This window comes from Panthera uncia, chromosome D2 (genome assembly GCF_023721935.1).
Source record: "Panthera uncia isolate 11264 chromosome D2, Puncia_PCG_1.0, whole genome shotgun sequence".
NCBI classification, from domain to species: domain Eukaryota; kingdom Metazoa; phylum Chordata; class Mammalia; order Carnivora; family Felidae; genus Panthera; species Panthera uncia.
Genome location: NC_064818.1, coordinates 77,266,955 through 77,291,431, shown reverse-complemented (window position 1 = coordinate 77,291,431; position 24,477 = coordinate 77,266,955). Strand labels below are relative to the sequence as shown.

Below are 24,477 nucleotides of genomic sequence, written 5' to 3'. Positions count from 1 at the left end.
CCCTAGAAATGGACACCGATGTTTTCTGATGCCATTGTCATAGAGCCACCATGTCTGTTGTCTGTGAGTCACTTTGGGAAGCAGTGTGAATGGAGCACAGGAGGGTACGAGAGCCATGGAGTAAGACAGGCCCAGAGAAGAGGCAGGACTGCAATGTAAACATGAGTCACCTTGCAGGTGCAGGGGAGGGGTCACAAATATTTAATTATGGGGCTAGCCCGATCAGATTTGTGTGTTGGAAAGATCCCAGCTGCATATGTAGGAAAAAAAACAGTTCGTGGAGGTCAAGGAGAGGAGGCAGGGAGAGTAGCTAGAGCTTACTGCAACAGGTCCCAAGGGAGAGATGAGATGGGTCCAAACTAGCAGTTCTCAACTCCACTGGGCACTGGGGGAGCTCGCGAAATACACAGATTCCTAGGTACCATGCCAGAGATTCAGATTCCTGGGCCCCGCGCTCGACCTATAGAAACGGAATCTCGGGTTTTGAAGCCCAGGAATCTGAATTTTAAAATCCTCCCAGGCTTCTAAGGCGAGCCAGGCTTGGGAGGAGGATGGTGGCTGATCGGAGGTACAAGAGCGAAGGATGACACTGGGGCTTCTGCATCAGGCACCAGGGCAGGTGCGTGATGGGGGCATTCATAGAAATGGCTGTTGCAAAGCACACAGCGGGTCTGGGTTGGACCCAGCAGCGAGGCCGGGCGGGGAGGGAGTGCAAATCACGAACAGCCGACTCAGAGCCTCTCTGTGTGTGGGTGTTATTCCCATTATCCTCCCCAGCACCGCTCTGTAACATTTGACTGCATTACATGCTCAGCCAGGAAAATGAAATTTATTTAGAAGGCCCAGGTATTTCACATCTAGGGCAGGAGGCCGCTCTAAATTGACCAAGTCAACAGCTCATTTTTGCTCTTGGGTGGATTGTAGCTCTTATGACAGAAGCGAGTGGAAATGCTACCGGCTATAAACTTTCACCTCATTGGCAAAATGTCGATTATGCAGCTCAAAACCTCTGGTGAGTAGGCGCTGCCCTCCGACAATTGGTAGCAACAGAGTCTCGGGCGGTGATAGCGATGACATTATGTCTCTTTCATCACCCGCACGGTCTTTGTATCGCCAATTACGGGCCCTACATTCACTCCTGGCCTCAGATACTGCAGAACAAAGAGGCTGTTCCCATGGTGCTGTCATCGCTCAAATCACTTGGGGTCCTCAACTGATTTTCCTTCAGAGGTTTCTGCCTGTGCTTTTAGGACCTCCAATCTTCATTGGGCGGGGAAGGCATCGGATTCTAGGCAAGAGTGAAAATCACAGGAAGTTAAGTCTGGCGGACAAGGAAGGCGCTAATCAAGCCAGGGGGTTCCAGTGGGGTCACTCACCAGGCATTTACCGGGTGCACCTGCCACGCCAGGCGCTGAGCGAGGGGCTCCGAGTGCTGACACGCATAGGCCCCCGTTCCTGGCCCCCCTGGGCTTACAGCGCTTCAGATTTCTCAGCCGGGAACTCTGAGATGCAGCCTGTGGACGCCTTCAGGCTGTGGCAGCATCTTAGGAGTAAGGGAGCCGTTTCTCTCGGGGGAGTAGGCAGCTCTCAGGTGCGAACACAGGTTCTAATGCTTGTTTGAAGCCGGCCCTGCTTCTCCCTTCCGTGGAGAAGTTTCGACGCAGAGTCGAAGTCTGCAGCTTTAAGGAACCGCGAGTTGTTAGTACCCTCAATCCGGTAGAGGTTTTTGGATCGGGTGTAGGAAATTTTCACAAGAACCTAAATCTCACGTCGATTTGTGATGGATTAGCATACCAAAATTGGCGGAAAGTGCACTTAATGGATGCATTACTGCAGAAGGGATCTGTCTAACCAGAGCATTTCTAAATTTATGAAATTGAAATGCACTTCAGGTTACCAAGCGGTCTAAATTTGTCAAAGTCACAGGGCTGGAGGCAGGTCGTTGCTGGTGGCAGGGATCTGAAGCCAGGTCCACAGAGCGAGGGCCTGTGCGAGGATCCCCGAGGACCCCTCACACCCAGATGCGGCCCCTCCCCGCACGGGGAGCTTCCAGCAGCCCTCCACCCCCATGCTGTCCCCTTGGAAACAACCTCAGATGTGGGGACAAGGTGAAAGTGAATCGCAACTTCATCCCCGTCTCTGGTTCTCTGGTCGAGTGCTCATTGCAAATGAAGGCGTCAGCTGATAAGGATGGCCTTAGGCATTTAAACTGGTTTTCTTTCAGTGGCTTTGGCATCGCAGTGGGAGGCCCTTGGGAGACCCCACTGGCTCCGGTCTCCGTGCTCTAATGGAATGGCCAGTGGCAAAGTTTCTGCTGTTGAGCTGGGGCCTGTAGCAAGTAGTGCTCAAGGCCCGGCCTTATCTCCTTTCCTTCTGAGGGGTCTGCTGTCCCCACTTTCAGATTATGGGGTCCGGGTCCTTTCAGAAACATGACTCCCATCCCTTAATCCCTTGCAAAGGGACTCCCAATAGCAATTCGTCTGGAGTTCACAGCTCTGTAAAATGCCAGGCCGGGGCTTTCAGTCCTCCAGCTGGAGACGCTGAAGGCCAGAGAAGGGCTCCAGGTCTCATAGACAGCTGGTGGCTCAGAGCCTGGGTCTTCTGAGCCTCGGTATTTCCGAAGCACTTAGCACGTACGTGGCGTGGAGAGTGGCCTACGCTGCGTTCACCCCTTAACTTGGTTCTCGCTGCACTTTCCCATCAGGCGTGCCTGCTATTAACTCGAATTCATTGGCATTGGCTCACACTAATGGTATAGGAGAGGCTTCGGTGCTTTTCCTGGGTTGTTTGGTTTCTGAGCCTCTGTCTCCTTGCCTGAAAAATGAGGATAAGCATGGCCGGCTCACAGGCTGTTGTGAGCCAAGGCTCACAAGGCTGTTGTGGTCCAAGGATGTAGCGTAGGAAAGTGCTTAGCAGAACAGGAAAGTGGTTAGCAGAGTGCTTATCACATGGAGGGGCTCTGTGTGTCCCCATCCCTAGGAGGGAATGGAGACTTGGTCATCTTGGCGGCTCCAATATGCACTCCAGTGTGTGGCACAGAGCAGGTGTTCAGGGAATGTCTGCTGAATGAATGAGTGAATGAATGCGACTCGGTAGCCATGAGAGGTCCCTGGCCTTCCAGTTTTCTGATGTGCTTGCACTGCGTCCTATAGAATCTCTATTCAAGCAATACCTGTTCACCGGTTCAATTTATTGGTCCAAAAAGTTGTTACGTGACTGTTCTGCACAAAATTCCTTTCTAATGCTGACTGCTAATCATAGCTAATATTTCTGAGCTCTTGCGACGTGCCAAGATTTGTGCTTAGTGTTTTTTCAAACATTCTGACGTTAATCTTCACACAAGCCCCCGCCAAGGGAATGTATCAGTCAGCTACTCCCACAATAATGCTGCGTAACAAACTCCAGCACTGAGCGGCTTACAAGCATTTCCTCCCTTGCCCGTGCATCTGTAGGTTGGCTGAGGCAGTTCTGCGTCCAGCTGTCGATGGGGTGACTTCGTCCCAGGCTGCCGGTTGAGTTTGGGTCTGCTCCATGTGTGGTTATTCTGGAGCCTTGCTGGAAGAGACGGCAGCTTCTTGGGATGTCCTCTTCTCATTATGAGCCACCAGAGCACAAGAGAGGAAGCCCAGCCCTGCAACACATATCAATCTCCTCATTCACTAACATCCTCTAAAATCTCATTGTCTAAAGTGAGTCATACGGCCAAGTCCAAAATCTTGGAATGGGGAAATATATTCCATGCTCTACGAGGCTGTGACAAGGGTGTGGAAGTGTAATATCCCCATGGGATCACTGATTCGATTTACTACTAGTAGGTGCTATTATCCCAACAGAAAGTGACACGCCCAAGGTACTCAGCTAGTAGGTATGAGAGGTATGGTTTGAACCCGGGCATTTAAATTTTTTTTTTTTTTAACGTTTTATTTATTTTTGGGACAGAGAGAGACAGGGCACGAACTGGGGAGGGGCAGAGAGAGAGGGAGACACAGAATCGGAAGCAGGCTCCAGGCTCTGAGCCATCAGCCCAGAGCCCGACGCGGGGCTCGAACTCACGGACCGCGAGATCGTGACCTGAGCTGAAGTCGGACGCCTAACCGACTGAGCCACCCAGGCGCCCCGAACCCGGGCATTTTAACTCCAGAGTTATGGAAGCCTCAGGGTGTGCATATGGGGAAGGGGATGTTTGTTTCTTTAAATTATCTTCATGTTTCCACCCATTAGCTGCCAATGTCATGTTGGCTCCATTCTCTCTCAGTTACACATCCATCCGTCTGCCCGTTCGGTCATTCACACGTCTGGCTTTGGGGTGTTCTCTCAACCCTCCAGAATCATAGGCAAAGTGCAATTCTCGGGTAATTTTTTGAAACGTTGAGTGTGGAGGGCAAAAATTGCCCTCTAGTTGATCTCGGGCACGTGCATACATACCTTTGGAAAGTCCCTGGTGGAATTCAGATCAAAGCGGTACCGTGATTTTACTCAAAAACAATTTGCTCCGTGTCAACTGTGACTTCCGACACCTGAATTTGAAAGTGATCTGGGTGGGCCCAGAGCCATCTCCATAACGGGGTCATGTGTTTACTTGGAGGGAGGAGAGGAAAGACCGAGGTATGTGTGGCCATGGAGGCCTTACAGGAGCGGATTTCCTCCTCAGTGTTTCCATAGAACCTTCCCTGTGTTTGTTTAAACCCATTGCACACTCTGGTCTGACAGCTGCCTGGCCCAGGGCCTCCCTTGCAGACACATGTACAACTAACCCTCTTTAACAGCACCCTGCACTGTGCCCCCCCCCCCACCCCATGCAATTACTCGAGTATATAAACTTCACTGAAAGGCAGGCTTTTCTTGGGAGCCAATAAATAAGCCCCGAAGCCACAACGTGTGTAAGACCTTGAAAAATGGCATCATCATCTATTGGGAATTGTGAACCCTGCAAAAAGCAGCTCATTGTATTTTCAGAAAAAGGGTTTCGTTTAAAAAAAAAAATAATAATAATGAGCGAAAATCACCGAGCGGAGTCTATATGGAGAACGCAATGTAGTCTGAGATTCCGAGGCTGGTCTCTTTGCTGCTGCTTTCTTCGTAGATTTTATGTAAGAGGCATTATTTGCAGGAAAACAAGACACAGTTTTGAAGAATTCCCCTCTCATCCAGCTTCCCATCTGCAGTTATAATCCTCTGATTGTGACCTCTGCATTAGTTGCCATGGAGGCCGAGCACAAGTTGACGACCTCAGGGCAGGCTATAGTTTCTGGGGGGTGAGAGGAAGCCTCAGGCAATACAGATCAGCTTTTTCAGAACAAGAGGAAAGGGGGAAAGGCAGGATCAGGAAGCACCCCTCAGCGGCGGGCCAGCACTCTGCAGCATAGGAAAGACTTTCAGCTCCACTTCTGGCTGCTTTGAGCCAGAGGATGCTGGACCATGGCCATGGGGACATGGGCAGGCAAAAGGCTGTGTGACTGAAGACAAAGATGTTTTTTTTCTGTCCCTTGGACCTGTTTCCTGAGAGGCTGGGCTTGGTTGCTCCAAGCGACCCCTGAGTTGAGTCTTCCAAAAATCCAGCGTCTTTTCTTTAACTGATGGCATCTTTGGTCAAGGGTCAGGGAGTCGACCACCGGGGCCGGTTCCTTGGCCTGGGACGGCCCAGGTGGTTTCCTGGAGCAGGAGCCTCCCGGCCACTGCGGCAGGGCTCCCGGTCCCGCGGAGCCTTCCCTCCCGGTAGAAGCAAACAGGCTGGGCCAAAGAGCCCGGGAGAGGCTTCGCGGGCTGCAAAAATACAACAGCCGGCGCAGAACCCACCAGCGCCGTGGCCTTGCATATCAATGTATGGGCTGGCTGCAGACCGCCAAGTTCGTTAAAAATGTCTCTGGCAGAGCGTCGCGGGCAGACTTCAGGGGTTTCGGTTTGCTTTCTATTTGGAATCACCGCATCACACAAACCGTGTTTACTCGGAAGGGGAGGGGGCGGGGACCAAACCCACCGCGCGGCGCACACGCCTTGATCTCACATTCCAGACTCGAGCTGTGTCAGCGCGACATGGGGCGGGGGGAGGGTTCTCTTCGGAGGTTTCATTCGCCATCTGCACGTCACTCCCAAACTTTTCCTCCCTGCGCTCGGGGAGTCAGGTTGACGCGCCCTGGATGCGGGGCTCGAGGCGCCGGGCTGGGCGCGCTCCCGCGGAGCCCGAGCCGCAGAGGCTCCGGGGCTGGACTCCGGCTTCTCAGGTACAAGTTGGGTGCCAGGCGCGGGGGTGGGGGCGGCGAGGAGCGGCGGGCGGAGGTCTGGCTCGGAGCTCCGGCTTCCGGCGCCCCTCCGCGTTCCGGCCGGGCGGCGCGGGCGGCGGCGGGGCTGGGCGTAGGGAGTCCGGGCCGGCGGAGGCTGCGCGCAGCCTCACTCCCCGCGGCGCTCCCGGCGCGGCGGCGGCGGCGGCGGCGGCCCAGGCAGACAATGAACTTGCGAGCGCGCCGAGCCGAGGCAGGTTTGAGCCCCGTGCCCCTCGGCCCAGTCTCCCGAAGCCCCCCCCGCGCCCTCCCCCCTGCGGACATCAGCGGGGGCGTCCCCTCGCCGCCGGTCCCGGCCGCCTCCGGGCACCCCGCGCGCCGGCGACCCCGCGGGAAGGGCTGCCCGGCGGCGGCGGCGGCGGCGGCGGCGCCGGGACTCGCGTGCCCCCTCCTTGACTCGAGAGAATGCAGCCGGAGCTCGGGGACAGGGGACGAGGCGAAGGGGTGGTGGCGCTGCGGACGGCCGGAGGCCGGCGGGGGGCGCACGCCGCGGGGCACGCACGGGCCGGCTGCCCAGAAGAACGGCCCCGGGAGTCGGAGTCGGGGCGCCCCCACGCCGCCCCGCTCTGGAAGCTGCAGGCGGAGGACGGACCGACCGACAGACAGACCGGTGCTTTCACCGTGTGAGCGCGCGCCGGGTGGGTGGTGGTGGTCGGGGGGAGGGGGGCGGGAATTCCCCCAGCCAGATGCTCGGCTCCCCCGCGCACTTCGGGGAAGTTTCCAGGCGCAGCCCGGGGCAGGTAAGTGGGCAGCCGCCTCTCTCTCTCCCCGACCCTGGCTGGCAGCCACCCCCGGACCTCCCGCTCCGGTGCCACGGGCGCTTTGGGCCGAGGAGGCGGGAGGACGCGGCGGGGGAGGGGGGGGTCCCCAGGCACCCACGCGTGTGGGACCCGGTCCGGCCGGGGACACCGCGGGGGCGGGCGTGGGAGGAGACGGGGGCGCGGCCGGGCCAGGAGCGGCCTGAACTTTTGCTCCCCGCCCCCTCCTCCTTCCTCTCGGCCCTCCGCCCCCTGCCCCCTCCCGGCTGCCGGCCGTGGCTCGGGAGGCGGCGGGACTCGGGAGTTGCCGGCGCTTCTCGGCGGCGGCGGCCCCGGCCGGCTGGGCGCGGCGAGCCGAGCGCGGCAGGTCTGAGCGGCGCGGCGGCGGGGAGCGGGGGCTGCGGGGCGCCGAAGCCGTGGGGGAGCCGGGGAGGCGGCGGCGATCGTGCCGGAGCGCCGGGGCGTTGGGCTGCGGGTGCGGGTGGAGAGGACGCGTGGCGCAGTGGGCCCTCTCGGAGCCCCCTGGGAGGGCGGGATGGAGGCGGCCGGGTGAAGGAACCTCGCCTTTGGGGAATGAATGAAGAGCTGGGAAAGCGCCTTCCGACTCCTCCGGGCGAATGGATTGGCCGGCGTGCGCGCGCGTGTGTGCGTGTGTGTTTGGGATTCGGAGCCGCCTGGGTCCTGGGCGCGGCTGCCTGGCCGCCCCGTCGCGGTCCTGGTGCCCACGTTGCCCGCCCGCCCCGCGCCCTGGCGTGGCCCTCGCGGCTGGAGAGGCCGGCGGAGACACAGGAGGCGGGGGCTCGCTTGCCGGCTGCTGGCGGCTGGACGTCTGCGCCTCGCGTAGGGAGGCTCGAGAAGCAGGCGGCGAGGCTGGGGCTGAGGCTAGCTCTCCGGGGGGCCCCCCCGTGTGCCCCGTCCCCCGCGTGTTCACACCGGGTGAGTTGATGGCGCGGAGTTTGGGGGATGAAGTTGTGCTCTCAGGAAGCCCCAGGACGCCCCGTGAAGGGATTTGGCGCGGCGTTCAGTGAAGCGGAGCGGGGGGGTGGGGGGGGCTCCGCTTCTGGGCTCCTCCGTAGTGCCCCCCAGCCCCTCTTTATCAGCTGCAGTTGCCATGAGGGCAGCCAGCCCGCCGAGCAGAAAGGCACCTTGAGGGCATGTGCACGCCCTGCGGGGCCCGGGAGGAAACCCAGGTTTGGAGATTTGCCCGAAGTTCCTCTAGGACCTTCCCACCCCGCTCTCCATCCCAGCCTTCCTGCCCCCCCATCCCTTGGAAAATCAGGAATCCTCCCTTACAGAACGTGGCACTTAGGGGTTTTACAAACTGAATGTTGAATCGGGATGTTTTGATTGCTACCTAAACACATTGGAGTCATACATGCTTTTGCTTAAAATAGCGTGTGCATAAAAATATCTTTTAATTAGGTGGTTTTTATCAAATAAATTTTTCTCTACAATACTCCTGGAAGATTGGCAGGAAAATGTTCTTTTTGCCTCGTCCTGGACGAGGAGGCTGAGCCAGCAAGGTGGGGCTGCTTGCCATGGTCTCCCTCTCAGCATGGGTTTGAGCCAGAAATAGAGCTGCGGGTCTGGGCTTCCCTTCAAGGTCCCCAGGAGAACCGTCTCTAGGCTCCTGGGAAGGAAATTCAACAGCGTCTGTCTTTTCTGATCAATGCATGACTGCAGTGAGCTGGCTTGTGGGTGAAGCAAGCAGCATGAATTCATCCAGGTATGGGGAGCAGGGGTGGGGGGAGGATGGCCAGGGCAGGGGGAGGGGGCAGGTCTGCCCACAGTGGGGTACAGGTATGCCTTGCTTTTCTTTGATGACTAGAGCTTGTGGTGCCCGAACCACGGTCTCGGCCAGGGATCCCGGTACCGTTGCTGTGGCTTCTGTGCAGGCTTCTCTTTCTGTACCTTTCTCTCCTCTGTTGCTGCTGCCCCTGGCCAGGAGAGCCAAGGCATTTGGTTTTCTACCTGCCAGAAAGAGAGAAGATTAATCCCTGCGTCTGGAAGAGGCAGTGTTTGCAGGAAAGGTTGGGAGAGGTTGGGAAGTGGATTGTGTTTATTTGGTGTTTGGAGAAGAGTGTAAAAGAAACTCCAGGTTAACCAGCTGGGCCACAGGAACCTCAGGCCCTTTGAACGTGCACTATCAGAAGCTTTAGATTAGTCTGGGCTGTGATTAGATTGTGGTTGTCCAAGGCCATGTAGGACCCAGCTGGAAATCGCCCTTGCAAGTGCGGAGGGGAGAAGGAGAGGAGGGGGATTCTGGGGCTGCCCTGAATGGGTGAACCATGCCCCACCTATAGGGGGCAGCTTTCACTCGGCCTCGGCCAGTTGGAAAGAAACAGACTTGGCGGGTCTTGTTTGTTTTCAGGAGAATTCTCAAGCGTGGACATTCAAGTGTGGGTTCTCATTCTAGAAGTGGAGTAAAAGGTTGGGGTGGTTGTATTGCCAGGAGGTCTGAAGTTTGACATCTGGCCCCGTGTCTGTATAATGGGAGGGGTGTCCTACCATCAGGGAGATGTGATACATGGTAGGACTTGTGGCTCACCCCCCCCCCCTTCCCCAAGGGCCCAGGGACTAAGCGCCATGTGCCAGGCTCTGTCACACACGTGTGTGTCACACACTCAATCAGTAGCTACCTGATGGAGACCCATCACGTGGGAAGTGACGCTACTAAGACTTTTTATATGATTTCATTTACCAAATAGATCCCAGGGTGGAGCATCTGGGGGGTGCTACGGTGGTAAGACGGGCACAGCCCCAGCCCTCACAGAAGGGGGGGCAGACAGAAATGCCTGTACCAGATGGACAGACCTCGAGCTGGGAAGGACAGTAGGGCAAGAACAGTGCTGGAAGGGGTGGGTTGTTGGGGGAGGAGTCTCCTTTGACAGCTGTGGAAACCGAGGCTCACAGCAGTTGAAAGCCTGAAAGTGAGGAGTCAGCCCCTGCCCCCGATCTGTAGCTCCTGGGCCTGCCCTTACATCCCACCACGCGGGGCTGGAGCCTCTTGGAAACCCCCAGAACACACGCTCTCTGTGGTTGGCAGCTCTCGCTTTTCCTGTCCGTATGTTTGGACCCCATCCCCTTCCTAGTGCCTCTAGGTCCAGGATTGCAAAGATACAATTTGGAACCATGTGTCAGAGACGGGAATGTTCTTAAATTCTAAAAGCAGACGACACTACCTTTAAAAGTAGTAGCTGGGGAAAGTTGGGTGGCTCAGCCAGTTAAGCGTCTGACTCCTGGTTTCTTTTCTTTTCCTTTCATTTTTTTTTTTTTTAAGTTTTATTTATTTTGAGAGAGAGAGAGAGAGAGCCAGCATGAGCAGGGGAGGGGCAGAGAGAGAGGGAGAGAGTATCTCAGGCTCCACCCCGTTAGTGCAGATGTCAAACTACTCCCCCGTGCAGGGCTCCCGCTCACGAACCGTGAGATCGCGACCTGAGCTGAAATCAGGAGTCAGACGCTTAACCAGCTGAGCCCCCCCCAGGTGCCCCTCGGACTCCTGGTTTCTGCTCGGGTCATGATCTTGCAGTTGGTGGGATGGAGCGAGCCCCGCGCCGGGCTCCATGCTGGCAGCGTGGAGCCTGCTTGGGATTCTCTCTCTCCCTCTCTGCCCCTCCCCGACTCGTGCCATCTCTGTCTCTCGCAAATAAATAAATAAAACTTAACAGTAGTAGCTGGCATGGGAGTGTCACTTAAGTGAGCAGTCAGCTGGCGGGCATCTCTCCAGCAGTATGTCGTTTGGCAGTGATGTTTTCAGTCATTGTTCAGAATCATGCCGCCTGTCTTCCCTTCCAGTCTGTCTGTTGGGATGCCGGGGAGTATATTCAGTTACTTCCGTGGGTGATTTTGTGCCTGTCACGTGAGCCAGGAGATTGTGTTCTCGCTTAGCCGAGCAGGTGTCGGGAGACCGAGTGTTTTGACGTGCACAATGTATTTCTTTATTGTTCTCCAGTGCGGAGGTCTGATTTCCTTCCCGAGATGCTCGTCCTTTACAATAAAGCCGGAGAAGATGACCCATGTTTTCGCAGCATGAAACAAGCTTAAAGGTGGCAGTTATCTAGTTAGTCTATCCCGTCTAGGTAGCTAGGAAGAAAAGTAAAGGCTTTGTGTTGATTTGGGCCAATACAGTTTTTTTTGTTTTGTTTTTAATTTTTTTTTTAACATTTATTTATTTTTGAGACAGAGAGAGACAGAGCATGAACGGGGGAGGGTCAGAGAGAGGGAGACACAGAATCTGAAACAGGCTCCAGGCTCTGAGCCATCAGCACAGAGCCCGACGCTGGGCTCGAACTCATGGACTGCGAGATCGTGACCTGAGCCGAAGTCGGCCGCTTAACCGAGTGAGCCACCCAGGCGCCCCTTGGTTTTTTTTTTTAACATATGGGGGCTGGGGAGGCGGACATTTGGTCACAACAGCTGTCGCTGGCTGGGTCCCCACTGGTTCCCAGCTGGCCCTGTGCCAGGCAGGTCGGACAGGTGTCCCCCTTTGTCTCTATTAGAGGGCGGGGAGGCTGCTTGAGATCACACAGACCGAGCTTTCAGCCACCCAGGTGTCCAGGAGGAAGGATGAGGGAACGACAGCGGGGTCTGGAGGGAAAGAAGACAGGGTACAGGGTAAAAACTGTGGCTTCCCCAGAAGGGGAAGGTGGGTGTGAATCAGCAAATGCTACGTTAGGGGGAGGTGGCCCTGGAAAGCAGGTTTTCAGTCCCTGCTGGTTTCAAAAGGGGTGTGAGGAACCTCAGGCGTTTCGGTGGCGGTGATGATGGGAGACATTGATGCATCGCCCCAGGTGTGGGCCCAGGGCCAAGTGCGCTGGGTTGGGGCGGGGGGAGGCAGAGGAAGCACACAGCCAGGGCAGCACCCAATTAGTGGGCAAGGCAAAGCTTGCACAAGTTGGTTATGTAACACCGCTGGCAGGAAGGACATGGTTAGCGGCGGCTCCGAGGTCGCAGTGGTCTGGAATGACTTCGTCCCCCGGCCTGACGGGCCGCTGTCTCATACGTGAGTCGACACCCGCCAGGTGCTCGGAGCAGGGCCTGGCGCACAGGAAGCACTCTTGTACTCTTGAGTGCTGGAGCTCATAACCAAGGACAGAGGACGTCTCTGAACGCCTGGAAATTGCGTGGACAACTTTTCATGAAGATGGTAGGTGGGTGTATTTCAGAAGGGGGCGCACGATTTCAACAGATTCTGCCTTCGGGACCTCATAAGGCCAGGAGTCCCAGGACACCTGGGATCCTGTAGATCCTGTTCCGGTTTTCTTTGGCTGGCTGCTTTACCTCTCAGGCCTGTTTCTTCGTGTGTGTGTGTGTGTGTGTGTGTGTGTGTGCGTGTGAGCAGGGGCCGGGTAAACGGCCACTTTGTGACCCTTTCAGCGGACCCCGTGGGCAGGCCGTGGGTCAGTTCGGCTGTGTTCCCCACTTGTCACAGTGAAGCAGAGGGCAGATCAGGCAGCTCTCGCCGGAGACGTGCGGGGACAGCTTGCATTCGGATGTTACATCTTGAGCCCCGCTGTAAGCTTCCAAGAGTCCTGAGCAGGCTTGTAGGGGCCTCGTTGCTGGCCCAGGGCTCCCCCTGACACCTATTTCATGTTTCTCGAACTCGTCCTGGCCCCGGCCTTTCGGCTCGCGGAAGAAAGTGAGGTTGGCAGATCATCAGGAGTAGAGGGTGTCATTATAATGGAAACTTGGACACTTTCCAGAATTGTGTTTGTGGTGAAAATATTGAAGCAGGCAGCCTAGTCACCCAGGTGCCTGGAAACTACCCCAACATGGGCAAATAATTAGATGCAGACCAGGCATAATTATTTTTTCCTACATTGTGCTGGAACCTGGTCTTTTTTACATTTTCTCTTGAAATGGGATACCCTCCTTTTGATTCCTCTGCTCCCTGGGGTGGAAAAGACAGTGGTGGTCTGGAGCAGGAGGGGAAGACCGTGAGGGGTGGTGGTTCTGTCCCTGCCAGGGCAGCCCCGGGTCACGGGGGAACTTCTGTCCTGCTCTGCTGTGCCCTTGTGGGGACCCGCCCCGAGGGCCTGGGGCATCTTTGCTCTCAGGTTGGAACCTGCATCCCAGAGTCTTGAGAGGTCTGCAGAAGTGCATTCCTGTCTCATGCCCTCGATGGAAGGGGCCGGGGAGCTCTGTCTGCCCCTCGTGACACCTGTTTACTCACACACGCTGATGGAAGTGAACTTCAGCCCCTTCACATTTGCAGCGAATCAGAGGTTTGGTGCCTCCATGCAGACGTTCTTTTAGCCTGGGTGTTCAGTCCCTTAGAGACCCTTGGCGGGGCAGCTCAGGGGGTGGGTGAGCCTGGCACCATGCTGACCAGGGAGGGAGTCCCTCCTGTGTTTCTTTCTTTTCTTTTTTTTTTCTTTCTAATGTTTATTTATTTCGGAGAGGGGAGCAGGGACAGAGGATCCGAAGCAGGCTCTATGCTGTCAATAGCAAGCCCCATACGGGGCTAGAAGTCAGGAACCATGAGATCGTGACCTGAGCTGAAGTCAGTGGCTCAGCTGAATGAGCCACCCAGGCGCCCCATCCTTTGTTTCTTTGCTCCTTTACCGTAACCCTGAGCGACTGGCCTACCCTTCTTGTGCCTCAGTTTTGTCATTGGTAAAGGGGGTTAATGATTTCTACTTTGTATTGTGTTTTGAGTATTAGAAGTAGCACAATTTAGGGCTCCAGGGGGCTCCCCAAATTGAGCCCCTCTTCCTGGACAGCTTCTGAACCGAGAGAGAGAGAGAGAGAGAGAGAGAGAGAGATGAGTGGAGATAAAAATGTGGCATCTGTCCTCGACTGAAGCCTATGTTGGAGAATGTAGCTGGTGGGCATGGGGGCATCGTAGTCCCGAACTGAGGGCGCCCCCTGTCCCCCCCACCCCCCCAGTCACAGGCAGAATGGGGAAGTTGCAGCCGCCCCGGGGGCAGCCCCCACCTCCCTGGGCAGCTGGTGGGGTGGCAGGCCTGCTCTGGGTGAGAAAAGGCAGGACTGGGTCACTCACTCACATCCAGATCCTTGTTCCACGCTCCTGGGATAGTGTAGATACCACCGGGTGTAGACACACAGGCGGAGTGCTGTGCATGTGGGAGGAGACGTCAGGAGCGAGCAAGACGAGTCCCTTGCTGACATCCAGTAGTAAGTGTGGAGCCTGGGGCCTGGCCCTTGGTGGGGGCTGACAGATGGTGTCCATTAGGGCAGGGGGGCATTGAAGTTAGGCAGCAAGGCCTTGTCGGCAACTTGTATCTGCAGAGCGTGGGAGTGATCGCCACAGTGAGTAAATGATTAGCCGTGGACCCCGAGGCTGCGTTCTAAACCGTGAGGCAATTCACAAGGAGTGGAGGTATGTGCTGACCACGAGCCTGGCTGGGAGAACCGTGTCTGCCTCCCCTTGGCCCCCCGCCCCCCCCACCCACTCCCGTGGGACCCCATCGCCACCTTCAGGAAACCTCTGCCAGTAACTCGTATCGTCTCTGCCACATCCCCCCTGAGCCCCTTTGTCCCCCGTCCAAGTGTTCCTTTCCTCTTCTGACCTTCCGTGTTCTGCTTCGAACTCCACCTTGAACCTATCTCACCTTGCATCATCTTCCAGTTTCCTGAGTGCCGTCTGCTTTCCCTAGCCCGGGGAGCCTCTCAAGGTTGAGGAAGCTTTCTAGGGGACCCGCTTACAGCTAGGCCCGCAAAGAGTCGGGGGAGGCTTGCCGTTTATTGAACTAATGAAAATGATTCTTCGAAAAACCCATTTCTCCCGGACCGTTACGGATCTTACGCGGGCCTCTGGGTGTGCACCCGGAAGGTAGAAAAGAGTCCCCGATTTGGTGCCCCGGTACAGGAGTTAACGCTTGCCACTAAATTTTTGAAGGAGTCAAGAGCCTCATGCAATAACCTTGGATTTCCTGGCATTAGGGTTTTGGGCCACTAAACAGCTTCGTGTGTGTGTATGTGTCTTGAGAGCCTTGGGGGGAAATGTTATGGAAATTTGGTTGGTGTTTCAGAAATATAAACAGGAGCCATCTACTCAGCGAAGAAATGTGGGGGCTGTTAGTGTTTCTTATAGCTGGCATAATGGCTTGTCTTTAAATTCCAGGCGCCTTTGTTTGGAATGTAAATATTTGCATTAAAAATATAAAGTATATCCTGGCGTGTATTTATTGCGGCCATAACTTCCAAACCCCAAATCAGACTATTGGTCTACAGAGGATTATTTCCTCTGATTTGTGAACCTGTTTATATAAAGAGTCTTCCAAATGTACACACACACACAACCATATTTGCTTGTGCACGTAAGGGATCTCCAGGATTACCAAAGAGCGGGGTTGCCTCGGGGAGTCTGGGCTGAGCGCTTGTGCCTCCCAGTGTGCATTCCGGGTCATGTTCTGGTAAGCAGCAGCCACTCGGAGGATGGCCCAATTTGGGCCCCGGTCCCGTGGGATTGTGTGGCTCCTGTGACCTCAGTTTCCTGGACATCCCAGGTAGGGGATGGGCCACAGCTGGCTCATCTCGGGGCCACGTAACCAGACATTGATTTCAGAATTATTGTCGCTCCAGGAAGATATGGAGAAGAATGGGCGTTTGGGGTCCGTCCTGTGGTCTGGAGGAGGCGGGGGGGGGGGGGCAGGACGTTCTCATTTCCGGTTCATGGTTGAACTCCGAAGGCCTCTGTGGGATGTCATCCTCCATGAGATTCTTGGGGACGGGTTAGCCTTTTCATTTTCCAGAGAACAGCCCTGCTTTGTCAGACATTTGGTGGAGACGGAGTTTTACTGCTTAGCTGGTCTCTGCCCTCTTCTCCAGAGTGAGAGGTGGGGGGCTGCAGTTGTGCTGGGCTAGGACCTCTGCTTCCAGTGGTGTGTGTGTGTGTGTGTGTGTGTGTGTGTGTGTTGGAGGGTGGCAGCCCCAGATGGAAACCCTGTCTCCAAGTGACTCAACAAATGGAGAGGTGGAAGTCAGCTGGCCTGTTGGGGACAGCCAACCTGGGTGATATGTCGGCCAGCCCCAAATCTAGGCTCGTCCCCAACCCCCCGGCAAACTCTCCATCATCACAGGGTGGAGGGCAGAGGAGAAGGGGACACGGGGGTTCCTGGCAGGGCCTGGGGGACCCCACCTCTGGCCCCTGGTTCTCTGGTACCAAGGCCCACTTGTCCCAGCTTCCCAGCTACCCAGGATCCTCCCCTTGGTTGGGACCAGCTCCTCCTCGGACGCTGCGCGCTGTTACTTTAGGACCGGACTCGGTTGAGGCAGCAGGAACCCTCTGGCCCTCCCCATCGCCATCTTGAAAAGAGCATCTTGACCGAAGGAGTGTCAGGCCTCCCTCTGCTTGGGAACTTTTCCTTCCTTGGGCTCCAGGGATGCTGAGCCGCACGTGGGAGAGGAAGCGAGGCAGGGAGACGGTCTGAGGAGAGAGGTATGGAGAGCTGGGATGCTAGCTCCAGCACTGCCCTGATGGGCCATCCAGTGTTAAGCGTGGAACTTTCCATGTTTGGTTCTTACTTTGACCCATCAGTGAACATTCCTTATCTGAAAGAAACATTGTCCTGCCTCAGAGATGGTGAGCGTTTAGGAAGCACCACTTCCTGGGCGTCTGGGTGTTCTTGAAGTGCGAGAAACTCACGGTTGCCTTTTCCGTGGTCATCTTCAGCCCAACCCACGGTGATGCGACCCCACCTCGTTCCCCGTCACAGTTCTTAATAAAAGATTGTCAGATCCAGAAGGGCCCTGTGCGACCCCGGATTGGGCCAGCGATCCAAGTGCACTGTCCTGAGAGTCAGAGGAAATAGCTGCTTTTAGGACATGCTGAACTTGCCTAAGCAAGTTATCAGTCGGAATAAATAAGAGGCTGAAGGGACGCTCTGATTAATGAGAGTGGGAGCAGCCTGACATTTGTGTCGTCCTAACTTTGAAAAGCTATTTGTACTCGCTGTAGCAGTCTCTGTGAGAAATGAGATGTGGAAAGGTGTGCAGAAGACAATGGGCACTTAGCAAATGAGACCTCCTCGTCAGAAGCACCTTCCAGGCAAAAATAAAATAAAATAAAAGAAAATAAATCATTCGCCCACAGGTCGACTGTTGCAAAATCCAGGGATCCTTTGCCTTGGACAAAATTTGCATTGTAATTGATGCATTAATGATGTAGTAAAATGATGTATCAAAAATTAGATGAAATCTCGGTTGCCATTAGGGGTAGAAAGGAAATTTGCTTTCGGCTGTTAAAACTGAAACAAATCAGTAGAAAAATGCAGGCCTGCCCACGTCTGAGTCAGCGGTTCTTTTGGATTGTGGAAGAAGGAGATTTGCCCACTGAAAATCAGCCTTGTGCCTCTTGGACCAGCCCTGAAGCTATAGAACTGTTTGGGGAGGTGTGTGTGCACGCGTGTGGATGTGTGTATATGTATATGTGTGTAGGTATATTTAGCTTACAAAGTTCTCATCAAATTTATTTTTAAAAATTATGCAACAGACTGCTTTTTTTTGGTCCATTCAACCTATTCCTTTATTATTATTCGTTTTAAAAATTTTTTTAATGTTTGTTTATTTTTGAAGGAGAGAGAGTCAGAGTGTGAGTGGGGGAGGGGCAGAGAGGGAGGGAGGCACAGGCTCCCAAGCAGGCTCCGGGCTCCGAGCTGTCTGCACAGAGCCCGACGCGGGGCTCAAACTCACAAACCGCGAGATCGCGACCCAAGCCGAAGTCGGACGCCCAACCGACTGAGCCACCCAGGCGCTCCTAACCTCTTCCCTTTTCAAACAGCTTACTTGAGATACAGTCTGCTCACATACCACACATTTAAATTAAATCCATCCATTTAAAGCATATGATTCGGTAGTTTTGAGTGTATTTACAGATATGTGCAGCCAGCACCACATTCAATTTGAGAACATTACATCATCTCAGAAAGAGAGCCTTTGCCTATTCGCGGTCAGCCCCCACTTCCCTCATGGACAGCCCCCCGATCCCCCAGTCCTAAGCAGTGAGGCATCTTCTGTCTCTATCAGTTTTTCTGCTCTGGACTTGTGTATGACTGGAATCGTATAAATAACACGTGTGTGTGTGTGTGTGTGTGTGTGTGTGCGTGCGCGCGTGCGCGTTTTTGTTTTGTTTTTGCTTTTCGCGTTTTTCTGTAACTGGCTTGCACCCAGCATCATGGTTTTACAGTTGACCCATGTTGTAGAATGGACCAGTTTGGCATTCCTTTTGATGGCCAAATCGTATTCCATTGGATGGATGGATCACATTTTATAGACGTTTGGGTTGTCTCTGACTTTGGAGTCTTGGTAATCTGCTATAAACATTCATGTACAAGTTTTTGTGGGGACACATGTTTCCATTTCTAGGGTTATGGTTTATGAGATATTTTTATTTGCTCTTAATAATAAGATTCATTTATTTTTTTACATGCTCTTTTCCTGGCCCTAGGGAAGGCTTAATTCTCAGATGGGTTTCTGTTTCCCATCTGAATTGTCTGAATTTATTAGAGCTAGGAAAGGCCTTCAGGGGATCATAGTCTGGGTCCATTTTGTAGATGGGGAAACTGAGGCCCCAAGAGGTCACACGGAGCCAGGACTCAGCCGTGGTTTCACTTGTCCTGAATGCTCTTCCTAAGCTCTTCGTAAAACCCAGTCACCCTCTTGACTGGCTTGGGGTGGACGGTTGGTGACTACCTTGCCCGAGCCCGCTGTTGTAACCCCCTCTGACCTGATGGAGGCCGGAGGGTGGCTGGTCCGCCACCAGCTGCCAAACGAGCTACGGCTTGTGGCGCCAGTGCCTTCTCGTTCTTTCTCCCTGCGGCAACAGGAGGCCAACGCTTATCCGGGGAATAATTAAATTAGGAACCAATTCAGAGAATGAAATTTTATCTGATCTGGCTGAGCCCATAAACAAGGGGCTGTGGCTGTGACTTCAGGGTACATTATGAAGTTGTTTTTGAAGCGTTACGTTGGGCCAGAGCATTGGCGGACCCGCGCGGGCCCGGCGGGGGTACCTCCTGGGGCGGGCGGCTTGCGTGGCTGGGGGTTCATCCTGAAGTGTTGAGCCGTGTCCGCATTCTAGCTTCTCATGCACTTGTTTTCAGGTGCCATTTAAATTCTGATGCAGTAGATAGAAGTGTTTTATGGCCGGGATGTTCTGGATGCTTCAGAAAGTCCATCTGTCAAGATCCCCACGGATACACCTCGTTGTCATTGACGTTGTAATGCGCTTCTACAGTTGTAGTGAGAAGTAAACTTTGCAGGAAGCTCTCTGGCTGTAAATCAGGGTGCTGCATCGGAACTCCCATGGAGCTTTTCGAAAGAAATACACCTACTCCAGTCCTTCGTCATGTCTTCGGCTGGGGGGGGGGGGGGGGGGGCCCGGACAGCTGTGCGTGTGCCCGTGCACCTGCGTGTGTAGGCACATGTTAAGCTCTTTAGCTGAGAACCCTTGATGGAATCGGCAGTGATTATAATCATTCTTCTAGGGAGAATTACAATCCTTCCATGGCCAAGAGGGGGACAGCGATCCTCAGGAATGAGCCTTTTTTGTCCCCAGTCTGTGTTGGGACCTGGACTGTGACTCTCTTTGTGTTTCTGGACCGGATTCCTTGGATGTGATTACTGTACATTTTCCATCACTCTGCTGCATCTGTGGGATCGTGGGTCTGTTTTCCTTCTCTGGGAACTGCCCCGGCACCATCTCCACGGCGGCCCAGCCAGAGATCTGAGAATCTCCTTTGGCACTTAGCTGGTTGTGCAGGAATTACTTCCTTTCCATCTGCTGGTAGAGGTTATTTATTCTGCTAAGACCAGAATTGTGTCTTACTCAAGGTTATATTCCCAGGGTCTAGCCCATGGCAAAGAATGATTGGATGGATGGATGGATGGATGGATGGATGGACATATGGATGAAGGGAAGAAAGGCAAGAGTACATTGGATAATTGAAAACCTTGACCCAGCGTGTGGGAAAGCAAAGGTCTTACAGGTCAGCTGGTTCATTTTCCTAGCCTACTCACAGCCCTTTTGTAGCCGGGGAGGCTGAGACCCGTGGGGGTGAAATGATTTGCCCCCGATCCTTCAGCGCCATCGGTGAAGAGTGTTTGGGAGCCTGACCCTTCTGCTTCTCCAGCCCTTCTAACGCAGGCTCTGTACCTCCCCTTAAAGGTCATTTTCCTGATGGAGGAAATACTTTGTGCCTGCCACTGTGCTGGAACTCTCATGGGGAGAGATGGAGAGTAGACAGTTTCCCAAGTATCAGAACAGATAGTAAGGAGTGTCTGCGATGGGCAGTGGCTGACTGGGTGATCGGGGAAGGATTTTCCGAGAAGGTGACAAGTAGGCTGATCCTTGAATGAGAAGGCACTACCACCTGAAGCTCTGGAAGAGTGTCCCAGGCAGAGGGAACAGCAAGTCACAAGACCCCAACAGGGGACCAGTTGATGGGATGGGAGAGCTGGTCAGAGGACCTGGTTTCTACCACACTTGGGTTGACGTCCATGCTTCTGTCTTCCTCCAAATTACCATTTACAGCTCGCCGCACAACACTTGTCCAAATGGCTAGTGGGGGGGGGGGAACCAGAAGAAACCCCCATCCTCCTTGTCCTCTCCCTGAGCGTTTGGCTTGTGAGCAGAAGTTATTTTTATGCAAACACACGCTTGAGGGCAAAGTCTCAGGGTGGACAGCTGAACCCACACTCATCGACACAAGACCGAAATAGTGCCGTGAGTTCCCAAAGGTGAGCGTGTGGCTGATGATTTGAATTTGTGACGGCTCCAAGCGGCCCGCTTCTGGGAGAGGGGACCCTTTGGCGGGGAAGTGGGGCAAAGCAGATTCCTGTGCGGGCATGGCCTCTTCCTGGAGTGTTGCTTTCCTGCCTGGCCTTGACCAAGTCCCTCACGACTCGGCTTCCTCTTAACTCTCTCAGATGGAGGCTCTGCCCCCCCTCCCTGTGCTACTCCCAGAGCTTCCTTCCCATCATCTGTTATAACCTTGCTCCTTGAGGGACCTGCCATTCATGTCTCTTTCTCGAAATCCTCTCCCTTCCCACCCCAGATCCCGTAGGAACCCATGTTCCCAAATGGGAATGCCCTATTTGGTGTTCCGGCTCCCTCCGCAGATTATTTCTATCACTTATTTTCATAGGCTTCAAATCTCTCTCATCCCTCCCTGGACATCCTTAAGGGTATAATGTTGCAAAGCTTCCCTAGAAATGTTTACAGTTAGCGATGGTGACGTACAGCCCCATTTTATATTGTTTATGATTAGTTTTTAAACTATGGACAGAACATGGATTTCTCTGAGTTTAAGTAAATGGAAAAACAAAAGAGAAACTTTTTTTTTTTTTTTTTCCTGTAGAGCTCGATTTAGAATCATTCCAGATGTTCGCTCGGCATCTCCTCCCAAGTTTGCGTGGGGCTGTCCCGCCTGGAAACTGTGCCTGTGTTGACCTGTTGAAAACTTGCCACGAATCCCCTTAGTCTTTTGGCATTCCTAGATGTTGCCTTGTGATTTCATTGTAGCTTTTGATTTTGAAATAATTTGAGACCGGGGCGCCTGGGTGACTGGGTCAGTTAAGCGTCTGACTTCGGCTCAGGTCATGATCTCGGGGTTCATGAGTTCGAGCCCCATGTCGGGCTCCACACTGACAGTGTGGAACCTGCTTGAGATTCTGTCTGCTCCTTCCGTGCTCTCTCTCTCACAAATAAATTAATTAAAAAGAAAAACAGTGAAATAATTTGAGACCCCCAAGAAGTTGCAGAAATAGTACTAAGTTCCCGTGTGCTCCTCAACCAGCTTCCTGCAGCGATAACGTCCTACGTAACCGTAGGACATTATCACAGTCAGGAGCCTGACGTTGGTAAAATACTGTTACTAAACTACAGATGCTATTCTGTTGCCGCTTAATTTTGTTACATGGAGGGATCCACAGCACTTTAGAAGTTCATAGACTTCAGTGCTGTCGTTTATGTTTTAGATTGTCTTTGGATCTCCCCCAATTGGTCATCAATTAAAATTCATTTCCGCTGGTCAACCAATCCTGGAAGACCCGCGATATGTGCATTTCACATCCTCCAGGCACCCACGTGGTGCTCGGTGGGCCCGCAGCCTTGGTGCATGAACATGGACAACTTTCTTTCCCAGATCTGAGAGATGCTCAGATCTAAGGAACCGTAAAGAACAGTGCAGTGCATTGGCGCCCAGGACAGGGAATCGGGAAGCTTGGGTTCTGATAATGGTAGCCAACCTTTGGGCGCTCGTGCTAACCTTTATCTGCACTCTGTTTACTCTCAGCAACCTTTGATATAGACACGCTTGACACTCCCACTCAACGGATGTGAAAACTGAGGCCTGAGAGGTTCATCCTGCCCCCGTTCTGGCAGTTGGTGAGTGACAGAGTGGGATTTGAACCCAGGCAGTGTTACTTCAGAGGTTGCGCGCCCTTACCTTGTAGGGCTGCCTTCCTTGGTTCAGTCTTGGCCCTTGGGCTCCCAGCTCTCCCTGACTGCTCTGTGTGTTGGGGCTGCTTCCTTGACCTCTCCGAACCTCTTTCCTCAACTGCAATGTGAGGCGGTTGGCTGAGAAGATCTGCCGCCGTGTCCCGTCCGTTTGTGAGCGCGGTTGGTTTTCCTGGTGAAAGACCAGGAGGTGCTTTGTGGGTCGGGAAGATATCTGCTGCCTGTTTTAGTTTGATGGGAGCCTCGATTCCCACTGAATTATGCTCTGGTGTGTTTTAATTAAGCCATCTACAAACCGATTTCTTAAAAATTCAAAATCCCCACGCAGCAGGCTGTGTCTGAGCCCCCTGCGCTCAGCTGTGGGTCAGAGTGACGCTCGTAATAACCAGAAGGCGTGTGTGAGGCTGCTCGGTGTGTCGGCCTCACGGGCAGCATTAATTGTGAGATGCCACCAAAACGAGATACGAGGGCATTATCAGCAGATACTTAATTGATTTTGCATTCTCCACAAAGGAAGGTTAAAATTAAGCTTGTTTGTAAATGGTGTTTAAGCCTCACGGTCCTGGAGACGGCTGTAAAAACTAACAGAGCAGGGCCCTCGTCCAAGGGCCTCATCTTCTTTGCAGGTTGTGGAAGGAGCCCATCGCTCAACTGAGGGAAAGATTTTCCCGCTTAAAGGGGCCAGAAGGGTGTAAGCTTCAGCTGTAAATTTCACAGAAGGGGCCTCCACTTGAGGGCGCGGTGGCTGGACTCTGGGAAGAGTGTGTAATCGCATTCGCGTGGTAAGTGAAGGGCCCATGTTGTTTAAATCGTCAGGCAAAGCTGCATCGGAGGAGATGCTGCTGTAGATCAGAGTTAGGATCAACGGGCCCACAGAAGCCCACGGAAGCTGCTCGTGTTAACGTCACCGTCGGTACAGAATGCAATGTTCTGATTCCGAAACGCTCTCGGAAAGGTCCCTGCGCAAGCCCACGATAAGCTCAGACCCGAGGCGTGATGCCATTTCTGGGTATTTGCTCCTTAGCGGCCCCAGATCCCAGGAATAAGAGAAGCGCTTCGGGCGTGATCTCTCATTCCTTTCAATCCCGATCACGTAACTCGTAAGGTACCTCCACAACCGGCCGTAGGATTTATTTAGAGGGCCCAGCGCAACATGAACGGCGAGCCCCTTCCTGAAAGATTGCTGAGGCTTTCAAGTCGGGGCAGCAAGAGCATTGAACCAAGTGCAGGGCCCTTCCCAGCGGGGGGCCCGGGTGCCCGCCTGGGTCGCAGTCTGTGGAGCCGGCCCTGAGTATCTTCTGTGCTGCTCATCCTAGACCGAGTTGACTTAGAGCAACCGGCGTGAACAGTCGAGTGTAAGTGGCCAGAGGGCAGGGCTGCAGCTGTAACGCCTCGGTGGGTTCTGTGCACGCTCAGGGGAGACTTGCTGAGCTGAGTTGGCTCACGGAGCGATCGTCCTGGCCTGCTGGTGGGATTTCCTGTGGCTTTCTCGGGTTCCAGGTGTCAGGGATCTGGAAAAATCCACCACCGTGCTCTTCAGAATGGACAGGCACAAGCATCAAAATCCTCTAAGGAAGCTCCCTGTCAGACAGCTCAGCTTAGAGAAGAGAAAACCTGAATGTAAAACCCTTCTAGATTGTGTGTGTGTGTGTGTGTGTGTGTGTGTGTGTGTGTGTCTAAAGCTAAAATCCTGGTAGTTTTTCACTGCACAATATAAAAGGCTGACAAACGGTGATTATCCGGCGCCCCTTAATGGATAACGTGTATTCGTCTGTGGCCCTGTGTCTCAGTCCCTAGAGGGGCAGCTTTTCTTCTCTGGAATCCACTGCTTGGGCTCTTCCTCCCCCCTCCCCCCCCACCGCTGAGCGGAAGGTCCCTGGAGAGAGTCCAGGATTTCAGGGCCAGTGTGGGTCACTCTGGTCATTTCCCAGTGTGCAGAGGAGGGGGTTTGGCACTGTGCGCCTCTCCAGGAGACTCTGGCGCCTGGAGCCCCCCCCCCCCCCCCCCCCCCCCCCCCCGC

The 24,477-nt window shown here is 54.2% G+C and overlaps 1 protein-coding gene across 1 annotated transcript in view; it reads left to right on the top strand.

The window, feature by feature from the left end:
• Nucleotides 1-6,009: 6,009 nt before the first annotated feature.
• The window catches only part of CHST15 (carbohydrate sulfotransferase 15), a 79,369-nt gene continuing 60,901 nt past the window's right edge, over nt 6,010-24,477 (top strand). The window contains exon 1 of the mRNA XM_049646568.1: nt 6,010-6,221. The gene's annotated coding sequence lies outside the window, so the exon portion shown is untranslated. The remainder of the gene's footprint in view (nt 6,222-24,477) is intronic.